General features: G+C 44.4%; 1 protein-coding gene and 1 non-coding gene across 2 annotated transcripts in view; both read right to left on the reverse strand.

Moving 5' to 3' along the window:
• Window positions 1-24,793, reverse strand: part of SCHIP1 (schwannomin interacting protein 1) — a 285,050-nt gene that overhangs the window by 254,257 nt on the left and 6,000 nt on the right. The gene's annotated exons all lie outside the window — the stretch shown is intronic.
• Window positions 4,236-4,342, reverse strand: LOC126026618 (U6 spliceosomal RNA). Its single transcript, XR_007501842.1, has one exon. It is a non-coding gene; the product is annotated as a U6 spliceosomal RNA (small nuclear RNA).

Here is a 24,793-nt window from a genome sequence, read left to right on the forward strand (position 1 = left end):
TGAAGTTCAAAAAATACAATGCATGAAAAATAAAATAAAGATAGATCATAAAGGGAGCAAATAAAAAAAACCAATGGGATATTGCAATCTGTAGGTTTTCATGTTTTTGTGTTAGGAAAGAGCTGATTCCCAAATGACTAGTTCTCTCTTTTTAGCTGGGACTTGGTGAAAGTCTAAGTTGAGAACAGACAGGCAGCTTCACTGCAATGCCGCCGCCCAGGAGGATGATGAAGTGGTCACGCACCTCATTAGCTGTGAACAGGAAGCTAATATTAGCTGCTCCTCAAATGAGGCATGACTTCATCCTGCTGCTCATGGTTTTAGCTTGGTTTGGAGAACGGGCTTCTGAGGAAGTGCAGCTGAGGCCATGGGGCTCAGGGTCCTAGAGGAGATGGTCAGGCTGATGGGGTGAGTGGGTTCCCCCAAGTACCTTGTGACTCCTCCCATCATACACAGGGAGGAAGGTTGAGGCTTCCTACGTTTATGTTTTAATCATTTGGCCTGAAAGAACAGCTCAGACTATGGGGGGGGGGGGCTGCAGTGCACGGTGTAAGTGGGCCACTGGCTCAAATGGAATGGGGGTATTCCCCTCTGTCTGCCCATAGGTTGGATCTGGGACACCTTACCAAAGAGATGTAATAAGATGAAATAAGGCTGGGCCCCTCACATCACCTTTGCTTCCTTACTAACCCCCAATTCCTCCTGCCTGGCAACAGGGAGCGCTATTCTACAAGGCCCTGAATAGGAGAGCATTGGTTGGTCTGGCAGTTCCTCCACTAGCAGCACCCCCAGTTCTGAGTCTCTGCCTTATCCCAGGGCATAGGGGTTCTCCCTGCCAACCTCTGCCAGTTCAGTTTTGCCAGTGAGGCCAAGCTGCTTTGAGTAGCCTTGCCCCACCTGGCCAGCACCAAGCCACCTTGCCTGGGCAAGCACAGCAGAACTAACTCAGGAAGTCACCAGCTGCTTTGTGGATGCTCAATTTATCTCTGAGGCCTGGGCCATGGACTACAGAACATGGGTGTCTGACTGCTTTGATTTCCCTATCTCATGCCAAGGCCTCTGGCTTTGTGAAGGGATGGCTTTCAGTTCAAGAGCAAAGGTGACCAACAAAGACATCATTGGTGGTTGAGTGACTCCCACTTGATAAATTTTAGTGGGTGTATTCAGCAGGCACTGAGCAAAGGCCCAACCAAGGAGTCTTACAGGGTGATGTGGGAAAAGGGATCTTTGCAGTCAGCACTGTCCTGGGTTCGAGCTCCCAACCCTGTCAGGAGGTGAACTGGCATGTCGTTCCCCACCAGGAATTCTTCCTCAGGGACTCACTATATGGGAGTCTCCATCAGCCCTGCACACAGTGCAATCACAAGCCCTCAGAACCAGGACCTACCCAACCCACAGAGGTTACTCCTAAAGACCTTGAAGGAGTCTTGTCAGCAAACTGTGAAGCCATACATCTCTCCATGTCTCTTCTGGAGCTGTTAAGAGCAGAACCTCTGAAGACAGAGGTTGTTACTTCCTGTTCATTTCTATAAAGGGCCTAGACCACTGACAGCCAGGCGAAGGCCCCACTCACATGGAGGCAGTTCTGATCACCAGGTTCTCTGACTACCTTCAGAAAAAGTACATTTGCTACACTTCAGAAAAAGTGCCAGAAAAGGTTCGATTTGCAAATCTTGAATTTCTCTCCTCTCAGATTAATGATTAAGAGAGGCTACATGGAAGCTTGATTACTGTCCAGTCTCTGCAAGGGATCAGCTTTGTTTCGCACAGCAGACCTGCCTAGCAAAGAGTTAACTCAGGGAGCATCAAAAGCAAATTTCAGGAATTCAGGAAAGGAAAAGAAGTCGCAGGTCAGGTATCTTCACCTCACTCCTCAAACAGCCTGACCCAGGTCTGAAAAAGCATTTATGGCACTGATGAAGTGAAAACCATAGGAGGTGGATCCAGAAAGGGGGGAATGTGAATTTTGTGAGTAATATGTTATGTTCACTCAAAATTTGATGCGAATCTGACTTTTTGCATGTTGCCGACATTTAAGAAAAGGCATGTTTGGATTTAAAAAAAAAAACAACACTGAAAACGGTTGCTTAGCAACTTTTTCCTGTGTTGCACAATACTCTTATAATTCCCACCTGCTAGATAAAAACATCTATACATTTATCTCTTTGCAAATAAGAGAAGTGGGCAATTGAGTCAGGGATACAGATGAATGCATGATTCATTTGTAAGATCCCTAAGACTTCCAACAGTTTTGTTTTATACAGAAATAGATACTAGATTTTACAAAACGTACTTTATTTGTAGGGAAGAGTTTGGGGCCACACTAAATATTCACTCCTGGCAGTGATCAGGGGAACCTTATGTAGTGCCAGGGAATGAATCAGGGCTGGTTGAATGCAAAGAAGTGCTGAACCCATGTATTTTATGTACTTAATTTTATACAAAATATAACATTAGTCCAGGCTTGTTTCAATAAGTCTTCTATAACTGTTTCCCATGTTTTTTTCTCATATATTATGTGATTTAAAGTGAAGATAACCCAATGAGCCTTGAATGCCACAGACTGGTTAGCCTCAGAAGAGCAGTGCTCAGAAGCGCCTGTTAACCAGATGTGCCTTCCAGCAAGGAAGCATCTCAACATTCAAAGCGAGTGAGTGTCACCATCACATTATGTCTCCATAACACTGTCACCATTATATGTGTCACTATGACACATTGTGTGCCATCATCATGCTGTGTCACTTATACTGTGTCACCAATACAATGTGTCACTAACACACTGTGTCACTATCACACTGTCTCCATCATATTGTGTATCATTATCACTGTATCACCATCATATTCACCATGACACTGTTCATCACCATCGCACCATCATAATATCTGGACCTGCAGATATTATAGCTAAGAGGCTCAGTGGCCTGGCAGAATTTGGGTTCATCTCCCCTGGTGGTGCTCCTATCCTAATCAGTGTCCAAGTACCAAGTAACAAAGGCTGCATCCTGCCTGATGGTCCCACTCTCCTTCCTCCCACTGCTCTATGCATTCTTTATTTCAAGTTCGATCATATACTTGGTGTTGCTACCCTAATGTAACTTTGAGTCTAATTTTTTCGAATATGATAGAAGTGATGGTATGGCGAGTATGGCATGGCAAGAAACTGCCTACCAGCATTATGCTCTCTGTTATTTATTGACTTTCTAGTTTCTTGGCCACACCTAACTGTGCTCAGGGCCTCCTCCTCTTGCCTCTATGCTCAAGGACCCTCCTGGCAGGGCTCAGGAGCCATATGGGGTGATGAGCATTGAACCTTCAAGGCAAATACCTTATCTACTAAAGAATCCATCCAATCCTTGCTCTCTGCTTTCTTTCCCCACACAGCTTCCTAAAACTGAGGTGACATTATTGGAGCTTCAGCAGCCACTTTGGACTAGGAGGTTGAGTTGAGCATAAGGAGAGCAGAACCAAGAAATAGAAGATACCAAATCTGGTCTACTTTATTAAATTTCTCTAAATGACTGGATATAATAGAAACTTTATTTGTGAGTAGGGAGATAGCTCAAGGGGCCAAAGTGCATGTTCTGCATCTGGAAAGCCGAGGCTCAATGCCTATCACCTCATAGTTCACTAATCAGTACCATGGACGTGACTCCTCAGAAAATAAAACAAGAAGAAGCCTCCAACCTGTCAAATCGTCCCAAGTAGTTGATCCCTTTCTGATAAGTCTGCTGTGTTCATGGAATAGGACTGGCAGATTTTTCTCCCTTCCAGGTGGACGCAGTGGCTGTTCAATTTGTCCTTACGACATAGAAATATCCCCCACAGCCTCCAAATTTCACAGTACTGACAATCAGTAGGGGCACAGAAAATTTGATGGGAAAATTCATAGAAGACCACCAAGCTGAGTGAGAAAAAAATAGTAACACAAAGATCAACCAAAACCAACCACCTCAGCAAACCCTCAGACAAGGACTTTAGCAATACTGTTGTGAGCTATAACAACGATCACAATTTGACATTTATTGAACTATTTCCTTTTTTTTTTGTTTTTGGGCCACACCCGGTGATGCTCAGGGGTTACTCCTGGCTATGCGCTCAGAAGTCGCTCCTGGCTTGGGGGACGGACCATAAGGGACGCCTGGGGATCGAACCGCGGTCCGGTCTGTCGAAGGCTAGCGCAGGCAAGGCATGCACCTTACCTCTAGCGCCACCGCCCGGCCCCTTCTTTTCTTTTTTTAAATATGGAACGCTTCATAAATTTGCATGTCATCCTTGTGCAGGGGCCATGCTAATCTTCTCTGTATCGTTCCAATTTTAGTATATGTGCTTCCGAAGCAAGCACTATTGAACTATTTTCTGATTATTCCATTTTGTTGTTACAAGAAACAGGAAAAAAATTGTCTGTGCAAATTTATTGTTTGTGGGTGGGAAACTGGGAACACTGGTGGGGAAAAATTCACACTGGTGGTGGGATTGGTGTTGGAACATTGAATGCCCAAAATGTTTTTGTTTTGTTTTTTTTATTTTTGTTTTTGGGCCATACCCAGCGATGCTCAGGGGTTACTCCTGGCTGTCTGCTCAGAAATAGCTCCTGGCAGGCACGGGGGACCATATGGGACACTGGGATTTGAACCAACCACCTTTGGTCCTTGGATCAGCTGCTTGCAAGGCAAACACCGCTGTGCTATCTCTCCGGGCCCGAATGCCCAAAATGACTATTATAAATCAGCTTTGTAAATCACAGTGCTTAAATAAAAATTAAGAAAAACAAGCCTCAATTATATTGCATGTAATATAATTTATTTAAAATTATAGAGTAAATTATAAAAATAATTCATATTATCTTTTTTATCTCATGACCTTGAGCTTCATTGCAGGAGGCTAATGAAGGCTCAAAGAGAATGTAATCATTTACTACTCTAAACTTTCAAAATACTAGGATTTGGAAATATATAGGAATTTAGGAACTTGTCTTGCACACAGCCTGCCCTAGTTTGATCCCCAGACCACATGATCCCTCGTCATCAACAGGTGTGATCCCTGTGCATCAAATCAGGAATAAGTTCTGAACACAAGTTGGTGTGACCTAAAATTAAAAAGGAAAAAAATAATAAAAGCAAAAACTTGGTGTTTCCTAGCAAAGAAGCAGTCAGGCCTTACCTTTGAACATCTGGTTTATACAAAATCAATCCTTTCAAAAGGGTGTTCAGTGAGATATCAAGAAGGAAACAAATCTCAGTTTCTTTCTTATTGTAACAGCAACAACCACAAAACCCATGCCCAAGGTGCCTCAGTCAGCTCACCCACCGCAGAACACAGGACCTAGGAGTGTGTGTGAAAGAAGGACAGCCACGGGTGCATTTGCACTTTGGCTCTGATACTTTCTTACTCTCACTTTTGGATCATTTCCCTCAGAGAAGCCAAGAGCCTGAGTTCCTGGGGTGGAGCCAACAACCCTTGACTTTTCTACATCACATCTGCAGATGGTGCCATGGCAGGAAGGCTTGATTCGACAGGGCTCAAAAAATGGTGCTACCTTAGCCATGTCAATCCAGAGATGCCTGGATTTTCGACTCTTTGGGATCTGAGGTGAGCCAAGCCAGAGGGTCTCCAAAATGCAGGCCAGGTGTTGGTTCTGGGGAATTCTTAAAGCTCCTCCCAACAACTGCCACATGGGGCCGGAGAGATAGCATGGAGGTAAGGCGTTTGAATCCTGGCATCCCATATGGTCCCCCGAGCCTAACAAAACAATTGCACAGCATGCAGGTGAAGGGGGTCACTGCCACATTCCATTCCCCTGAACAAAAATGCCAGAGAGCTCATTTTGTAGAATGGAAAATCTGCTAATAGCATACAGTGCTCGAGGACCAGGGTGGGAGACAGGACGCAAATGCTCTCTGTCCCCTGTTCAGGCCTCTGTTCTTTACTCTACCTTCAGCATGGATTGAAGCTGACCCCCAAGGATGGAAACTATTCCAAGCCTCTGTGGCTTTTATCTCCCCCAACGAAGAGGCAGACTCATTACTCAGTATATAGAGATAAATGTTAGCTCCCTGGCTGATGTGTCTTCAGACCAGGAGCCTTATTAAAATCTTGTTTTTAATGAAGAAGATAAAGACACTCTGGAAATCAGCAGGTACACATGGGCTTGAGACAGGAGCCTTATTATTCTCATGAACTTCAAAGCCGCTTAGAAAGATGCGTCATAGGAGCAAACAGCCCCCATCAGTCATCGTCCCTCCCTGGGCTGTAATTACCTGTGAGGGAACATCCACACAGCAAATGGTGCATGACCAGCTGAGACCTGGCCTCTGTCTTTGACCACGGCACATCCCTCTTGCTCTGTCCTCTGTCCTTCCCCAGAGACAAATCAAGTTCTACATGGGGCTGAACAACCCTTTATGAGGAAGACATTTGCACTGAAATCAGCAGTCAGTGCAGGTTGCTTTGGAAGGACAGACAGACAGACATATGCACTCATACTTATTCACATGCATATAGACACAGAGACACAAACATGCACATATAAATTCTCACTCTCACACACAGACATTTGCATATCCACTCTCATACACACACACATAAAGCCTCAGACACATACACATAGTTGTGAAGCCTTCAATGAACAAAAAGGAGATGTTGGTTCCATCTCTAGTACTGCTGGGTATGACCCAAAAACATAAAAATAAACAGGAAAGAGCAGAAGGCCGTGCTGGCCTTTCCCACTATTGTGCACAGCCTGTGAAAGTAAGTTGCTGGAGCTCAGAGCTATTTCCTCTTTCTGCTTCTGCAGTGATCCTGGGATAGTGGCCCTCGGGTGGTGGCCCTGGTGGTACCATAACCTTCCTTTGAGGCCCATGCCAACTCCCCTGGCATGCAGGTTTCAGGAACTTCTACCCTCCTGTCCCAGTTCCTCACACTAGGCCCTGTGGGGACAGTTTATGCTTTCTTCACATATATCCATCTGCCACAGAACATCAGGCTAATTCTAGCTTTGACTCTGATTTCTGCACCTCCCAGGCTCAGCATGTAGCTGTGCTGAGACATTTTGGGAGGAGGTGCTAGGAGCTATGGCAGTAATCAGGCATGCTCGTGGCATTCCCCCAGGCGAGGGTCCAATTCCCAGTGCCATAGGTCCACTGGGGTGGCCTGGAATCCGAGCAGGTCTAACCTGAGCAGCATGATATCCTCTGTACCTTGCACTGAACCACCAGCCCAGTTGGCTGAAAATGGCCCCTGGGTGTTGGGGGTGGCCAGGCCTCCTAAGCGCCTCCCTGGAGAATCCCTCACCCCACCCATCCTCAAATTCAAATGCTGGCTGAAGCATTTAGCCTGTTGGAGAGTGAGACCCCAGGAGACCAGTGAGGTGCTGTGTAGACAGTTGTCACTCTAAATGTCACCCCAGCAGTGTCCCTGCCCTCTTTCTCAGTGAGGTGAGGGGGGGTGTCACATGTGTGATGCTGCAATCCAGGACTCAGAATGGAATGGGTTAAGTGACCATGGCAAGAGAAGAGCCCTATGCTTCATCAGCCCCATTAGCCCCAGCCAATGCACTGAGTCCAGCAACTGATGACCCTGTCAAGTAAGTTATGTGTGAGTAGATTCCCATGGAAAGTAAATGTCACTAAAAAGACTACAAGGTCAGTGGAGGGGTCATTTTCCTTGCAAGCAACCAATCTGGATTCAATCCCAGACATTCCATATACTCCCACCCTAGTTCTCTAGGAGAGATCTTTGACCAGGAGTAAAGTTGGAACACTGCCAGGTGTGGCCCAAATCCTTCTTAAAAACAACAAAACAAACAAATAAACAATCAAAAACAAGATGGGGAAGGGTGTAGCTCATGGCTCATGGCAGAGCAAATCTTCTTGAAGATGAGGCCTTGGGTTCAACTTCCAGTACTTTCCTCAAATTCTGCAAGTACGTGGTAATTCTTTTTAACTTACAATATTTTCAAGATTGAGATTTCTATATTTTTCTAGTTGTATGATGTTGGTATATCTTTTTCCAAAGAGCATTTTGGTGACTCGACCATGTGGTTCAGTGATAAATTACCATCCTTGTATGTGCCAGACTATGAGTCTAATCTCTTGACACCACCCCAGGTGGCTGAGTGTGATTCCTGACAGACTACCCTAAGATACTGGGTAGGGAAGTTGCAGAGGTTGGTTCATGAGCTTTCAGGAAAGAAGCAACCTCCAAAAGGCAGCCATTGTGGGTACAGAAGTCACAGCACATTCTCCTGGAGATGCAGCCAATGGCTGATGAGTGGGAGACACTAGACTCTAATCAACTTTAGAGGACAGAATGCCTGGCAATGGAAGATGCAAGGTGCCAACAAGGGCAGTGCGCTTTGGCTTTGGTCCATGATGAGTGCCAGTTCATAGATTCAGAAAAGCTAGAAACTGGTCAGGGTTGGAGAGATGGTATAGGGGGTAGGGAGGGCTTTGCATGTGGCTCACCAGGGTTGAGCTCCAGCATCCCATATGGTCCCCAAGAACGATCAGGAATGATTCTTGAGTGAAGAGCCAAGAGTAACCCCTGAATATTTCCAAATGTGTCTACCTTAAGCCCTCAAAATTGCTGGTTTGGGGCCAGAGAGATAGTAATAGCAGGTAGGATACTTGCCTGGTTCTATCCTCAGCTCTACATGTGGTCTCCTAAACCCACCAGAAGTGATGTCTAAGCACAGCCAGGAGTAAGCCCTGCCTGAGCATTGCCAGGTGTAACTCAAAAAGTGCCTGTTCATGGACCATTTGGCAGAATGGGTATCCAGCTGCGGGAGTGAAAGGTCGAAGAAGGCTGGTAGAGAGACCCACTGCTGGGGGAGAAAAGGTTCTTTGCAAACATCATGGCTGTGGACAACACCACTGACCATCCATGAGCTCTGATGGATCTAACCATGGAGATGAATGTAGCTTTCAAGCCTGTTTACACATAGACCTGCCTATGGCTCACAGATCAAGTCTCTATTCAAGAAACATGCTTTTGTTTTTGGAGGAGCCACACCCAGCACTGCACAGGGCTTATTCCTGGCTCTGTGCTCAGGATTCATTCCTGGTGGGACTCAGGATTCACCCTGGTTCTATGCTCAGGAATCACTACTGGTGGGACTCAGGGGATCATATGAGGTTCCTGGGACTGACCCAGGCAATGAAGTACCTTACCTCCTGCACTATCTCTTCAGCCCCTCTTTCTCTCTCACTTGAAGTCTTGGACTCAGCCATCACACTGACTCTTAATGTTTTAAGCTGACACATTGACTTTTACTAATACAACTCCACTTGCAAAAACCCAAGAGCAAAAGGGGATAGGGAAGAAAAGAAAGTCTTATTTTTATTTTTATTTTTATTTTTATTTTTATTTTTTTAGAAAGTCTTATTTTTAAAAGGGCAGCCCAAAGCCATGGTCTGTAAACCAGGCTAGAATCTGTCTGTATCCAGTCTCAGAGAGCATGTTCGTCGATATTAATAATTCAAAAACAGCTCCAGAAAAATGGTCCTATTTCTACAGAAATAGATAGTAGCTTGGCATTCACAACTTTTATTAAAGTGAGCTCCCAGCAGTCCTGTTTTCTCTGGGGTCGTCTCCACTGCCAACTAGCAGAGCACAGGAGCCAGAGGAGACGAGAGGGTGTTCTCATCTTTGGCTCACTTCTATTCACCCTGTATATGATTAACTCGAGTGGCTGAGGTAAAAATGAGAAGCAAACAGATTAGTCTTTATTTGTTTATTTTTAATTATTTAGTGGGTCTGCAGTTTTATTTACACAAAGGGATGAACCGGCCTTGCCAATGAGCATTTGCTGTGCAGGTTGAACATGTGAGAAAAAGCTGCCAAAGGCATTACTGAGAGTTTCCTAGAAGGTAGCATTAGGGAGCCAGATTTTGCTGCACCCTGCCTAGACATACCCAAGGGCACTGAGAGCTGAAAAATGTCCCCAAACCATGGACATCATCCTTGAAAGCTGATGGAATAAAACTCCCTCTGCTTGTATCACATTGGCTCAGGAAGTCAGCAAGCCTGGATGACTTTCAGTGTGTGGTTGGGATGGCAGCAGAGTCCTTGATGGAAATGTCTGTTGACCACAATTGGGAAAAGCCAAGTCTGGTGGATGAACATCAATGGTTTTCCTTATAACTAGACATGTGTTGCCCCAGAGAAGCTGGCAGAGAATGTGAGACTGGATCTATGACTGGAGAGTCTCCCCAGTGCAGCTCTCTCTCTTTGGGCATGAAGAAAACAAGCTGAAAAACCACACTACAAAATCATGTGGGATTTTTACGTATGCATTGTGTCAGGTTTATTTATTCTGTGAGCTTAACAAGTACCATGGGGTTAAAACAAACACATATGGGAAAGGAAGAATGGAAAATTGAAATTTTTGTTTTGTGCAAAACTGCAAATTTGGCAGAGAGCTTCCTGGTGGCCAAAAGCAAACAGAAAGACATTGGTGGTCAGCTGTAAAATTCACAGAACCAGGGCTGGAGAAATAACACAGTAAGTGGGGTGCTTGCCTCACATATGACTGGCCCAAGCTCAATTCTTAGCACTGCATAGGGTTTCCTGATCACTGTTAGGAGTAATTGCTGAGCACAGAGCCAGGAGTAAGCGTTGAGAATGAATGGGCACTCCCCAAACAAAAAAAGAAAAGATTCACATGGAACCCACAAGAGCAGTAAGTGAAGGAAAAGCAAATACTACAACATGGATATGTAATAATCATATCCACCACTGTCTGCTGGGTCCAGCAGCTGAAAGTCCCAGGAGGTGTCAAATGCTCATTTACAGGGTCCAAACCCTGCAAGCGTGTGGTTCTGCAGTTCATCTTGGAAGCTGTCACTAGGAGAAGCAGAACTTGTGGGATCCTTTCCTCAAGATTCTGGCTCAAGAGTTTTGGGGCAGGGGTGGGAAGGCTCGGGATCATGCATTCAAGTCATATTCTGAGATTGAGAAGTTGGTGGCTACAATTGGAGTGGGGGGGGGGGTCCCCACTTTGCAACTCTCTTAAACGTCAGCTCCTTATCAGCTGCATGCAGATTTCAAGGGACTCATATAAAAATTATTTGGCCAGCAGATGCACAAGAAATGTGTATGGATACTGGAACTCTTGACCAAGCCATGAGCTCCTGTCCTACTCAACCCTCTGTAGCACCAAAATGAAGCTACTTCTCTGATCCCCAACCTCAGCATGGTGGTGAATAGCTTCCAGAAGCTTCCAAAGATATTTGTCACTCAGTCAGCTTGCAGGCTTTTGAATATATAGTTTAGTCTCTGAATGAGAATAGAAAATGTTGAGAAAGAGAACAGAGGTGTCAGCACAATAGAGATTTGTGCCTTGAGCATATGTGGGAAGAAGCAGAGGAGTGAGGGAGAGAAGAAGCAAAGAAGGCTTCTGCCCATCATCTCAACAAATGAATATAGACACTATAACAGTCTGGCTGAGGGTCTTACTAAATGGTGGTCAACGTTTTCAAGTCATCTGAAGTTCAGGATCTTTTGCACAAGTGTGTTTCTGAAATAAGCTCCCATCTGCCCATTCCTAAACTAAAGGAGTTCAAGCCATACCCCATGCTTCCTGGAGCTCTTGGTCTCAGAGATTAGCACAAGGATGGAGGAAGGATCAGTACAGAGTACATGCTTTGTGTGTATGAGGATATGAATCCACACATACACAAAAAAATAAAACATTGTCAATGACCATAAATTCTACAGGGACCTAATCCAGGGAAAAAAATCAAACTGGAATTATCAAGTGCTTTTTTTTTCCCCCAAGGTTAGATCCTGGTGTTGAATGAAGGGAGTTCTTTAGTTCTCAGATACTGTATATGCTGCCTCAGCTCATAGATTTTAATACCTGACAGTGGCTTTAATTATTTATGATAGGATAGAACTCTTCAAGGTGTCTCTTTAATGTGATAAAGTCTTGGATGCTAAGCTCTCCCAATAGCATCAGAACTATTTGATCTTCTGGGAACAATTCTGTTTCTGCATTAATGAAGTGAGGCTGAATGTATGCCCTTGACGACTGAGCCATTGTTTAAAAACATAAACACACAGGGCCCTTCAACATACATGTCCCATCATTATGGCCCTGCCCAATTTAAAATTGAAGCTCCTCTGAAATGTTTCATCTGAAGACACAGGAAATGAAGGTCGCCAGAAATTTTCTTGCAGGGCCATTGGACCTAGAAGATGTGTCCAAACATCCAGAGTTGAAATCCCAAATACTGACCCTTTCTCCTCTCCTTGGCACCAACCATGGGGAAATGCTGGAGCAGGTCAGGAAAGACAGAAGAATCTTCCCTCCCCAGATTCTTCTGAGAGCAGAAGCCTGGCACAGGGGTCCCCACAGGAGGTGTAAATATTTGTGTATGTCTGTCTGCATGTGAATGTATGTATAAGTAGCCCAGTCCCCTTGCTCCTTTCTTGCACCCACCAGCGCTGCTTTTTTGCAATGCTCTAAGTGTTCAAAACAGCAAAAGCTCCCATCTGGCCTCTTCCCAAATCACAGCTTCAGTTAGCTAGAACTTCATGTGGGCGCTGAGTTGAGCTTGAACCTTGTGGTTGTCTGGGAAGATGGCTGAGAAGAAGTGGCTTAAAGTCTGGTTCCGGGACTGTGGGATACACCTCCTGCCTGCAAGCCCATGAAGGTTCTCCTTGCTCTTTACTTATACCCAGACAAGATCCTTCCAGGAGCCTTGAGGCAGAAATAGTCATTCAAAGGCTCTGCTGATGATTCCCAGAGTCAGGGCTGTGGGGCTAAAATCTACACCTCGGGGATGCTGATTCTTGACTGGCAGGTGTGTGTAGTGAAGCCTTCTTCCTGAAACATTCATGCCTACTATTATAAATTGTGGGAGCTTATTTTTAAAAATGACAAATATCTTAAAAGGAAATAAATAAGGGCCAAAGAAATATTAAAAAAAGAGATATGCTTACCTTGCATATAGCCACTGACCTGGTACCATATATAGTAATCCAAGCACTCTTAGGGTCACTCCTGAGCACTGTGCCAGGAATAGCCCCCCGAGCACTTCTGGATAGCTCCAAAATCCAAAATAAATCATTAAAAATCGAAAAGGTGGGCCCGGAGAGATAGCACAGAGGCGTTTGCCTTGCAAGCAGCCGATCCAGGACCAAAGGTGGTTGGTTGGAATCCCGGTGTCCCATATGGTCCCCCGTGCCTGCCAGGAGCTATTTCTGAGCAGACAGCCAGGAGTCACCCCTGAGCACTGCCGGGTGTGGCCCCCCCCAAAAAAAATCGAAAAGGTAAAAATAAGGTAAGTCCCCATCACTTGTGGCTGCCAGTCACTTTGAGACAAGAGATTCTCTATGTGCAACCCTGCCTGTAGGAAAGGCCCCATTGAGATAAGATATTGGCCCCTATTCCTGGAATTTTTTTCACAGGAATCTGGAGCCAAGAATATATGACTCAGACGTGAGAGAAGAGATGGCTAGTTTGAGAAAGAAGTGGGCAAGGAAATGGGTGCACAAGTGCCAGTGGGTGGAACCCTCCTGCTCCCATTAGAGCCTTTGTTCTGTGGTTTCAGAAACTTCAATCCATCACAGAGCAGCCTGGATGGAACTATTGCAAGAACCAGCATTTCTTGCACAGATGCTCTGACCATCCTTTTTACTATTCTTATCTTTAGAAAAAAAGGAATTTGGGAAACTTTAAGGCTATTTATGAGGCTGTTTGCAGCCTGTATGACCGAAGTGGCACTTCCCAAAGGCCCATGAGTGAGTGAGGTCAGAGTGGGGAGGCACCTGAGAAACGGGGAGAAGACACATCCTCCACGCATAGAGGCACCTCCCTTGTCTGACAAGACCAGCTCCTCCCCTTTCAACACACAGCTCCTGTGTGTTCTGTCTACACTAGGAGAGAGTCACCATGGCAACAATGTGAAATGAATCAATCTTGCTCTCCTTTCCTGGATCATCCAGCCTTGTTCCGAGGTCAGATTTCAAAGAGAGGGAGAGACAGAGCCTGACGGATGAAGACACCACAATGTTCCGCTACCCTGGATTGCACCAATGAGAAGAAGGGAAGGTGATGTCATTGTGGGGTGCTGATGCGAGAGAGGAGAGGGGAGAAAGGAGAGAACTCTGATCTTCCTCTGTGGGATGCTGGGAGGAAAAGGGAGATGGTGGGCAATCTCTGACTTGAAACCAGCCCTTTCTCTTCTCTATAGCCATGTTGGGATCAGGAAATTCCCTTTGGTGGCGAGTCAGTAATTTAGTGTCTCCTGGAGAGAATGAAGCCCAGAACAGCCACTGCAGAGAAAACCTTGACAAACAGACCACTGACCCATCATGACCCAGTACCCCATCCAGGTGTGGATAGGGCTGTGCAGGAGGCTCAGGGGAGGGGAAGGGAGCCTCACAGTACTCTGGGAAAGAGAGACACTGGAATACCAGCTTGACACACTCAGATTATGTCAGTGACCCGCTGGCCTGCTGTCCTTATGCTTGAAAGGATACTTCTGGCCATGCCTACTGTGACACAATTCCACCTGCTGTTACATGGTGTAACGTGCATGATAGGACACACTATGACATCACATGATGAGACATGATGTGATATGATGCCATATGACAAGACCTAGTGCCACTCCAGTGGCCCCAAGGATGAAACCATGTTACTGGGCACTCCAGAAGCTGAGATCAAGGAGGGTTGGTCCCTGTAGAGTTCAAATATGAAGGCTTCTGTGATCCCTGGGTGGGTCAGATCACAGGGTGAGGTGCAGTGTGGGAGAGTTGGGCTGAGGGGTCCCAGGCCACCTCCTATGTCTGTGGTCCGACATCCATCAGCAAATGCAGTTACAAAATTCTCCTATGTGTGCCAGTGTAGAAACATAGCTACATAATTTTCATATATATGAACCTAGTTTCATACACATAACATAGAGGTCTCTCATCTTCTTCCTTCCCTTTGCCCTGGGAAAAGGGAAGTTAGCAGGTCCTTCTGCAATGCAGCTGAAGACTCAGGATCAAAGAGACAATTAACACTCTTCTTCCCAAAGGTAGGTGAGAATTAACAGCTTTGATCAAAGGAGGAAGCTTACCTTACCATCACTGAAAAGACGCAGAGGGAAACTGGGGGCCTGCTAGCCAAAAACTAAACTGAACTGTGCAAATGTGAGACTTACAATACCGAACTGAACAGGGATCACCCCGATCATAGGACCAGTCCTCCATCAATAAATAGATCACATTTTGTTATATCCTGAGAGTTTGTAGACAAGGTACAATTTAGCACATACCCAGTTAGAATGCTGGCCCCTGAATGCCTGCAGTAAGATCAGACAAAGAAGCTACAGACTAGGGAGGGTGGTTTTTTTGTTTTTTTGTTGTTGTTTTTTGGGCCACACCCGTTAGATGCTCAGGGGTTACTCCTGGCTAAGCACTCAGAAATTGCCCCTGGCTTGGAGGAACCATATGGGACGCCGGGGGATTGAACTGTGGTCCTTCCTTGGCTAGCGCTTGCAAGGCAGACACCTTACCTCTAGCGCCACCTCGCCGGCCCCTAGGGAGGATTTTTTTTTTTTTTTTTTTTTGTGGTTTTTGGGTCACACCCGGCAGTGCTCAGGGGTTATTCCTGGCTCCAGGCTCAGAAATTGCTCCTGGCAGGCACGGGAGGACCATATATGGGACGCCGGGATTCGAACCGATGACCTCCTGCATGAGAGGCAAACGCCTTACCTCCATGCTATCTCTCCGGCCCCTAGGGAGGATTTTTTTAACCTCATTTTATAATTGGGGGGAAGAAGGTGTACTTCTGGTGATGTTCCAGGTCCCCAGGTTGCACCCAACTGCACAAGGGACTCAAAGCAAAGCCTTTACTTGCCAGGCACACACACACACACACATTCTGAGCCATATCCCACCACAGACTAATGATTTTGGATTTATTTTTTAGACTACATCTGGCTGTGCTAGAGCGCTAACTTGTGGCTCGATGCTGAGGGAATCACTCCTGATGAAGCTCAGGGAACTAAAGGTGATACTCCAGCCCTAAGATGAATGATTTTTAAGTGAGCTGCAAAGTGATTGCTAGTGCCCAGCACTTAAAGAGCAAGGGACTGCAGTGATGATCATTGACTTCACAACAGGGAAGGGTTTGTAGGCAGGAGGGAAACAGTCTTCGTCAGGAGAAATGTGATTCTGTTGAAAACTGCTCTGTAGAAAAATAGATAGGATGAGGTGAGTAATCCTTGCTTTGCTGTGTCTCCTCTCACCTGTCAGCCAGACAGCACCCCATGCCATATAGGTGCTTGGGGTATCACCTCTGCCTTCACGTCCCTGAGACCTTAAGCATTCCAGCTCCCCACCAGCCTCAGCAGTGCTCAGAAACTGCACATAGAGACGCTGCCAGCAGGGCCTCCCTGGACAGGGTGCAGTGGCTCAGGGACCTCACTCGCACTTCCCAGCAAAGCACTAGTGACTCCGAGGTAAGGAGAAAAAAAGTGACTGGCCTGAGTGTGCATTATGGAGGGTAGCAGCACCTTTCTTCGTGGTGACAGCCCCACTGCAACCCATTTGTTCTGATCGAGCCAAAGTGGAACCCCAAGAATACATTTTCCCTCACCTCTGTTTCCAGTCTCCTTCTTCCTCACAGTAATAATCACACACACCCAAGATGTTCCTCCTCCACTTTTTTGATCATGCTATGTATGTTCTCTGTATTTTCCTCAGTTCTGAAGGCTCAATGCCTGCCTCATGGATTGATATGAGTTTCTTGAAAAGCTCCTAGAAAGTGTAGACACCTTTACCTCTCTCTTCCTGCTGAACATAAAGCCAGCCGCCCTGCTCCCTTAACTGCTGTTCCCCAGGCTGCTGCAGTGACCGAGTGACCATCTTTTCCAGTTGAACTGCTTCACTGCCCACGGTGCCCTCCTTTCTGCCCCGTTGCTCCTAGGCACTCATAGCATACTCTCCCTCAGGATGAATCTTCACAGCAGTCCTCAAATTCACTGGCTCCAAACTTTCTCCTAGAAATTTGTTCTCTGGTCATCCTAACTTAAGGTCCCAGAACCTTGCACCTTGGATCATAAGACAGAGCCCAATTCAATAAGCTACAATGAATTTGTTTTGAAAACATTGGTTGATTTTCTGGTTTGTAGTCACCAACCAGGAGACAAAAGCTATAAGTCCCTCTATTGTCTTGGACACACCGATACAGAAGTGACTCACATCTGTTCTCTCTCTCTCTCTCTCTCTCTCTCTCTCTCTCTTTCTTTCTCTCTCTCTCTCTCTCTCACACACACACACACACACACACACGTGGTGGGGTAGAGCCTTACAGAGATCAATGTGCCCCTTTATCACATAAATAACTGGTGGAGGAGCTAGGAGTTAAATGAGAAGCATTTATTGCACTTCCAGCATTACAGCAAATCTATGGCATGTGGTGTTCAAAAACCCCAAAAGCAGCCCCCTACTGGCTCTTAATTAAGTGTCCTTCCCACTGAGCTAATAAGCATGCTATCAATAACACCAGTTTCTTTAAAATCTTGATAATTTTAGTTCATGCTTTTTTTGTAATCACTGATAATGGATTTGAGGGCACTCTGATTACAGGGCCCTCCCAGGTGGAGCTCAAGGAAAAGCAGACTAAGGGGAAGGGGAAGGAAGAAGAGGAGAGGGGAGAAAAAAAAAGGAAAGGGGAAGGGAAGGAAAGAGAAGAGAATAGGGGAAGGAAGGGAAGAAGCGTGGAAGGGAAAGGAGGGGAAGAGGAAGAGAAGGGGGACGAAAGGGAAGGGGAGAGGAAGGGAAAGGAAGGAGAGAGGAAAGGAAAGGAAGGGGAGAGGAAGGGAAGATAGGGAAGGGAAGAGAAAGGAAGAAGAAGGGAAGGGGAGGGAAGAGAAAAGGAAAGGAAAGGGGAGAGAAGGGAAGAGGAAGGGAAGACAAGGGAAGGGTAGGGGAGAGAAGGGGAGAGGAAAGGAAGGGGAGGGGAAGGGAAGGGAGGGAAGGGCAGGGAAGGAAAGGGAAGACGAGAAGAAGGGAAGGGGAGGAAAGCATGAACATGGGCTCTTTGTTGTACCTCAAGGTGTCGACTGTCCTTCTGTCACCCCACCACACTCATCCTGCCTTGTGCTTGCCTTGGGTTTCTGCTCTCTTTTCCTTGTCTGTTCAGGTAAACTGCCCAACCTATGGCAACCACCCAGATCCACCTTGAATGCATCTCTCCAGTCCCTTCACTCCCTGCCTGCTGCCAAGCAGGGTTCTGTCATCTTGTTCACCACTGGGACTTCCCCACCAGGATGCGAGCTCCTAAGGTCACAGGGAACACACATAGCTTGGTACATCCTGTCCCCTGCAGCTGCAGAAGTGGGGCTAATATGCAACTCAGCAAAACTAGTTCCATGTCATCACTAGGGACAGCAACAAGACCCAGAGATACTTAGAAATACTTAGCATTTCAGGGGAACATGCTTTGAACTGGTTGCTGATCTGATACTCATCACAGCGAAAGTGCGGGGAGAATACAGACCTTTGCTGCATTTCCCCATCTGATTGTGTGTGGATCAAATGGGAGCCCCCAGAAGTGGCCAATCATTGATGCAACTTTTACATGGATAAATTTAATCAAGGGGGGGATCAGGAGTAGAGAACTAAAGTTTAATCCTTCTGGTTCATCTGTAAGACAGAAAAGAAGGGGAAACAGCCCCCTCATAAAAAAATCAAAAGTATCAGGAGCACCCTTGCTCCCATCTAGGATAGAGAGAAGTTATCTTGACAACAGATAAAGGGAGGCAGCTAATGTTCTCGGGGCAATCAATTGATTCATTATGATTGATTGCAATCTCTGGTCACAGCTAATGATCTGTCTGCTTTTTAAATGGTGTTCACAGCTTCAAAGTCATTGATGCCAATAAAAGGTCGCTTGTTGAAAATGCTGGGAGGAGGACTTGTGACTATTTGGGGGCTCAGGAAATTCGATTCTGCCTGTAGGGACATGTGTGTGGAGACCAGGGTCTTTCAATCACCATCTTTTTCCATCTGAAGCTAAATAGAAGTCTGACTCGTGAAATAACATTATCTTCCTGCTACAGATCTGCCTCACTATTCATGTCAAAGTTTTTTTTTTACAAACCTCCTCTTTCCTCTCTGCAATGTTTCTTTTCCTTGCTGAAATTTCTAATAGATTTGTCTTTTATCGTTCTTCTCCCAAGGTGCTTAAAAGGATAAATACCATTATCAAGGTGTTGGCAAAAGTGAATCCATTTTAATAGGATTATGATAACAGAATCTTTTTTTAGAGAGGAGAAAAGGGGCTTCTGTTCTAAGATTATGGTCTTGAGAACGCAAAGAGGATTATCTTATTAGCTTAGTGAGCAATACCACGGCACTCAAGGAACATCTTGCTTCTTGTTTGTAAAAAGAAGCATTTCAAGGGAACATGCTTTGAACTGGTTGCTGATCTGATACTTATCATAGCACAAGAGCAGGGACAATACAGGCCTTCGCTGCATTTCCCCACCTGCCAGCAAAGCTTTGTTCCATATCTGAGAGGCAACCAGCCTTCCGGAGCTAGAGCTATGCAGCTGCTGTACATAGAGGGGAGAAATAACACTGTGCATAGAATCATCCTCTTGCAGAGATGTTTGGAAGAAATATTTCCACCTAGACTCAAAATCCTTCCGTGTCTCTACAGTTTAGAATATGTTTAACTGAACATGAGTTGGAATTTGGCATTTCTGTGGGGACACAGTAAGTGGATCGGTCCTCTATTATGCTGCTAAATCAAGTGGATGGGGTGTTACCTGGATTTTTCCATGGCAAGATGGTCCTCCCATGTGATTAAAACAAAAGCTGTCTGGTGAGGTGGGGTGACACGCTATGATCATGAAAACATCCCAAGTTGCCAAAGGAACATTAGCATTCATTGGTGACCTTCTATTAGAATGTCCCTAATTTATTTGAAATTTCAAAATAGGGCTGATCTTATTCTACCAATTTCTTTTTTGTTTTGTTTTGGGGTCACACCTGGCAGCGCTCAAGAGGTTACTCCTGGCTCTAAGCTCAGAAATTGCTCCTGGCAGGCTCGGGGACCATATGGGATGCCGGGATTCGAACCACTGTCCTTCTGCATGCAAGGCAAATGCCCTACCTCCATGTTATCTCTCTGGCCCTTTATTCTACCAATTTTTATTTATTTATTTATTTATTTGGTTTTTGGGCCACACCCGGCATTGCTCAGGGGTTACTCCTGGCTGTCTGCTCAGAAATAGCTCCTGGCAGGCACGGGGGACCATATGGGACACCGGGATTCGAACCAACCACTTTTGGTCCTGGATCGGCTGCTTGCAAGGCAAACGCCACTGTGCTATCTCTCCGGGCCCCTTTTCTACCAATTTCTATTTGTTGTCTGAATCATTCTACTTTTATCTCGAATATCACCATGACTCCATGAACTTTTAAAAGTTTGTATTTAGCTCATTATCCTCCTTTAGTGCTATTATCACGATGTTGATGTCCAAACTGACCCAGATTTTTTCAAGGTATAGATCAGCTTGTCTTGTGTGTTGTGTATAATGTCTGTGTGAATAGACCCATGCATGTTTCATGTTTCTAAGTCTTTGTATATGTTATGTTTCCTCACAGTTATGAAAATGATATTTATGTGTTTATTAACTATAATTAAGGTTAAATTTCAATCTATTTAAAATGTACAATTGGATGGCTTGTAAGCATATTTGTGTGAAATAATTTCACCATCAAGCCAATTAGGCTTATAATTTACCTTTTATTTTCATTGAAAACATTTTTAGTATACAGGACAGTATTACTGCCTGATTTTATGGGCCTGAAATTAGACTATCACAGCCAATTCAATTTATACTGAAAATTTGGGTCCTTTGACCAAACTATTTTCAGCCACAGCCCCCAGCCCCAGCAACCACAATTCTACTTTTTCTATGATTTTAAGTTTTTCAAATAAACATCTATTTTAAAAAAAAAGCCTTCATAAAAGCAATATCACAAAGTATTCATTCTTTATCCAGTTTATTTATCCTTGCATCATGTTCCTCTTGTTCACCTGTACTGATTGCAAATGTCCCCTTTTCTATAACAATGAATATATTCCATCATATATATACATGTATGCACATATAAATATGCGATGTACTGCTCATTTCCCTCTCTTTAAAAATTTTATTTTGGGGGCCAGAGTGATAGCACAATGGGTAGAGTATTTGCCTTGCATACAGAAGACCTGGTTTGATCCCCAGCATCCCATATAGTCCCTGAGCCTGCAAGGAGTAATTTCTGAGTGCAGAACAAGGAATAACACCTGAGTGCTACTGGGTGTGGCCCAAAAACCAAAAAGTAATTTTTTTTTTTTTTTTTTTGGTTTTTGGGCCACACCCGGTAACGCTCACGGGTTACTCCTGGCTATGCGCTCAGAAGTTGCTCCTGGCTTGGGGGACCATATGGGACACTGGGGGATCAAACCGCAGTCCGTCCAAGGCTAGCACAGGCAAGGCAGGCGCACCTTACCTGTAGCGCCACCGCCCGGCCCCCAAAAAGTAAATTTAATCTTTATTAAAGAAATGTGATTTGCCAGAATATTAATGATTTCATGAGTACATCAAGTGTAACTACTGGGTCATATGTTGGAATGGTGCAGGAAAAGTCCCCCCTTTCCTCCACCAAAGTTCCCAAAGGCCCTCTCTTTCAACCTCAGTTCTGTGATCAACCCTCCAATTCTGTTGTCTTTGGTTCTTTGTTGCTACTTTCTTATGTATCTTAAGTCCCACATGTTAGAGATAATTTCATATCTATCCTTTCCTGATTGATTTCACTCAGCATAATCTCCTCTAGTCCTAAATTGCAGAAGATTGCATGCTTTTGTTTTTTCTCACAGTTGTATAGTATCCCACTGTGTACATATGCCACAATTTCTTGATCCATTCATCCAAAGTCGAGGCCTATTTTCTTTATCCATTCATGTGTTGGGTTGCTTCCATCTTAGCTATTATCAATAATGCTGAAACAAACATGGTGTGCAAGCATTCCTTTGAGATAGTGGTTTGCGTCCTTTAGTCACAAACACAAAAGTGTGATTGCTGAACCATGTGGATTTCCACTGTGGCTGCACAAATTTATATTTACTAATTTATATTATATTTATAATTTATAATTTATATATATTATTTATTATTTATATTATATTATTATATAAATTATATATAATTTATATTACTAATAGTGCCCAAGAACTTGGCACTTATGTGTTCTCTATATCCCCAAGGTTTGTTACATCTCACCTTTTTTTATACAGCCATTTCAATTGGTTGGAGGTGATACTGTGTTGTTATGTTGTGGTTTTAATATGCATCATTTCCCTGATGACTATATAATATAAAAGATGCTGGACTTTTTTTTTTTCACATAACTATTGGCTGTCTAGATTCTTCTCTGGGAAAATATCTGTGATGTATTTTGCCATTTAAAAATCAGTGGAGTGTTTTGCATTTTTCCATTAAGTTGTATGAGTTTCTTGTTATTTTAGGTAGTAATTTATTTGGTGTACGGCTGGCAAATATTTCTTTTAATTCATTGGTTGCTTTTGAGGTTGTTGACTATGTCTTGGCTGTGCAGAATGGTCTTGCTTGATGTAGTCCCACAGATAGTTTTGCTTTTCTTGCCTTTGCTCTGAGTGTCAAATCCAAAGTATGGCTGAGACTGATGTCCAGGTGATTCCTTAAGATTTTCTTCAGGTTTCAAGTTTCGCATTCAAGTACACTTTGAGTTGATTTTGTGTATGATAGAAGATAGGATCCAATTTAACTCTTTTTGTGCGTGGATATGCAATTTTCCAATCAACATTTATGGAAGAGGCTGCCTTTCCCATTGTGTATTTTTTTTGTTTTGTTTTTTCGGGCCACACCCATTTGATGCTCAGGGGTTACTCCTGGCTAAGCGCTCAGAAATTGCCCCTGGCTTGGGGGAACCATATGGGACACTGGGGGATCAAACTGTGGTCCTTCCTTGGCTAGCGCTTGCAAGGCAGACACCTTACCTCTAGCACCATCTCGCCGGCCCCTCCATTGTGTATTTTTAATCCAGCTTTCAAAGGTCATCTACCTCAAATAGGTAGATTTATTTCTAGACTCTTTTCTGTTCTTGCGAACTGTGTGTCTGATTTTATCCCTATACATACTGTTTTATTATTGTAGCTTTGTAATATCATTTGAAATCAAGAGGAGGACTTTCCTTAATTTCTTTTTTTTTGTTTGTTTGTTTTTGGTTTTTTTTGGCCACACCCGGCAGTGCTCAGGGGTGACTCCTGGCTGTCTGCTCAGAAATAGCTCCTGGCAGGCATGGGGGACCATATGGGACACCGGGATTTGAACCAACCACCTTTGGTCCTGGATCGGCTGCTTGCAAGGCAAACGCCGCTGTGCTATCTCTCCGGGCCCTTTCCTTAATTTCTTACCTTGTATTTTCACCACCCTATATCTATGATCATGCATTTACCTCAGAAATATTTATTTTACTGTCATTGCAGCAAAAATTAATAAATTTATAAGCCATAAAAATAACTATGAAATGCACTAGGAAAAAATGAAATTAAGGTGACTCAGCAATTGATATAACTTTAAAAGTTGATGCTTTCTATTATACTTTAGAGATTTGAAATTTTAGCTACAGCTGTTGGAATTATGATGCAAATCAAACCAGGAAATTAGAATGCTCAGAAGGAAAGGAAACATTCAGCCTCTTTTTCCTAGAAGCCAGCAGGCCTCTGTGCTAGCAAAGGAATCCAGAGAGCAATTGGCTCTGGCTGAGTCTTTCAGATGGCTAGGTTAAGTGAGCCAGCAGAAGGGTGGGGGTGTCAAACTCAGACAAACAGTCTATGGGGTTCTAGTTCTACCCTAAAGGGATGCTTTGGATGCCTGGGGCTCAGGGGAATGAGGTCACTACTGGGCTGAACCCAGAACCATGTCAGTCCCACTTACATTTCCATTTAGTTGACCCCATGTCCTCTCCTCTTCCTCAGTCCCCCGTGAAGATTCTCCCTGGGGTGTCAGTCTGCTCACATCTCTTATATCCTACTCCCACCTGAGCCCCTAACCCCCACAGTCCATTTCAAGCCCACCTCACTCAGCTGTCACCAAGGCTGAGATTGTATCATGATTCTCATGATATGGATATCAGAATTGTTTTTCCAAGATGGTCATTTGCTCTTCTTTGCCACCAGTTGAACAATTTTCTTAAAAGCATATTGTGGTGTCGCGATGAACATTTGCTGGATTGAATATCTAATTGTTTTAATCGAGTAAGATAACTTTATTCAATGAGGGGGAAATAATTAAACCAATTTTCTTTACCTAATCCATGAATCAACACGTAATTTTAGTGAGTGAATGATCTTGGCATTTTATTGGTGTCTCTCTATTGGTGTCTCTCTACTTTTTTTTATTGTTAAGAGAAGTCCCGGGATTATTTACTGAAGTAAATGTTATTAGAGATCAAAAAATATAGGCCCCCTACTTAGTGTTCACTAATAAGAGGATATTTAGTAAAAGAAAAAATAATAGTGCCTTCTGCCTTAGTCTGAACTGTTGGGACTCTTCCCTTCCAGTACAATAGTATTTTCCCTCATGATCAAATGTGAACATGTCTTGGCCTTAAATTACAAAACTATGTGGGTGGTAAGGTAGAGCTGGAGTGAAGAGGGGCACATGATCTTCAAATCCTTGTAATTAAGAGTCTGCCTTGTTGAATAAGAATTGCTAGGAGAGATCCTGAGGGCCCCTTAGCACCACTTTGGAAGCCC

Source organism: Suncus etruscus, chromosome 13 (assembly GCF_024139225.1).
Source record: "Suncus etruscus isolate mSunEtr1 chromosome 13, mSunEtr1.pri.cur, whole genome shotgun sequence".
Lineage (NCBI taxonomy): Eukaryota > Metazoa > Chordata > Mammalia > Eulipotyphla > Soricidae > Suncus > Suncus etruscus.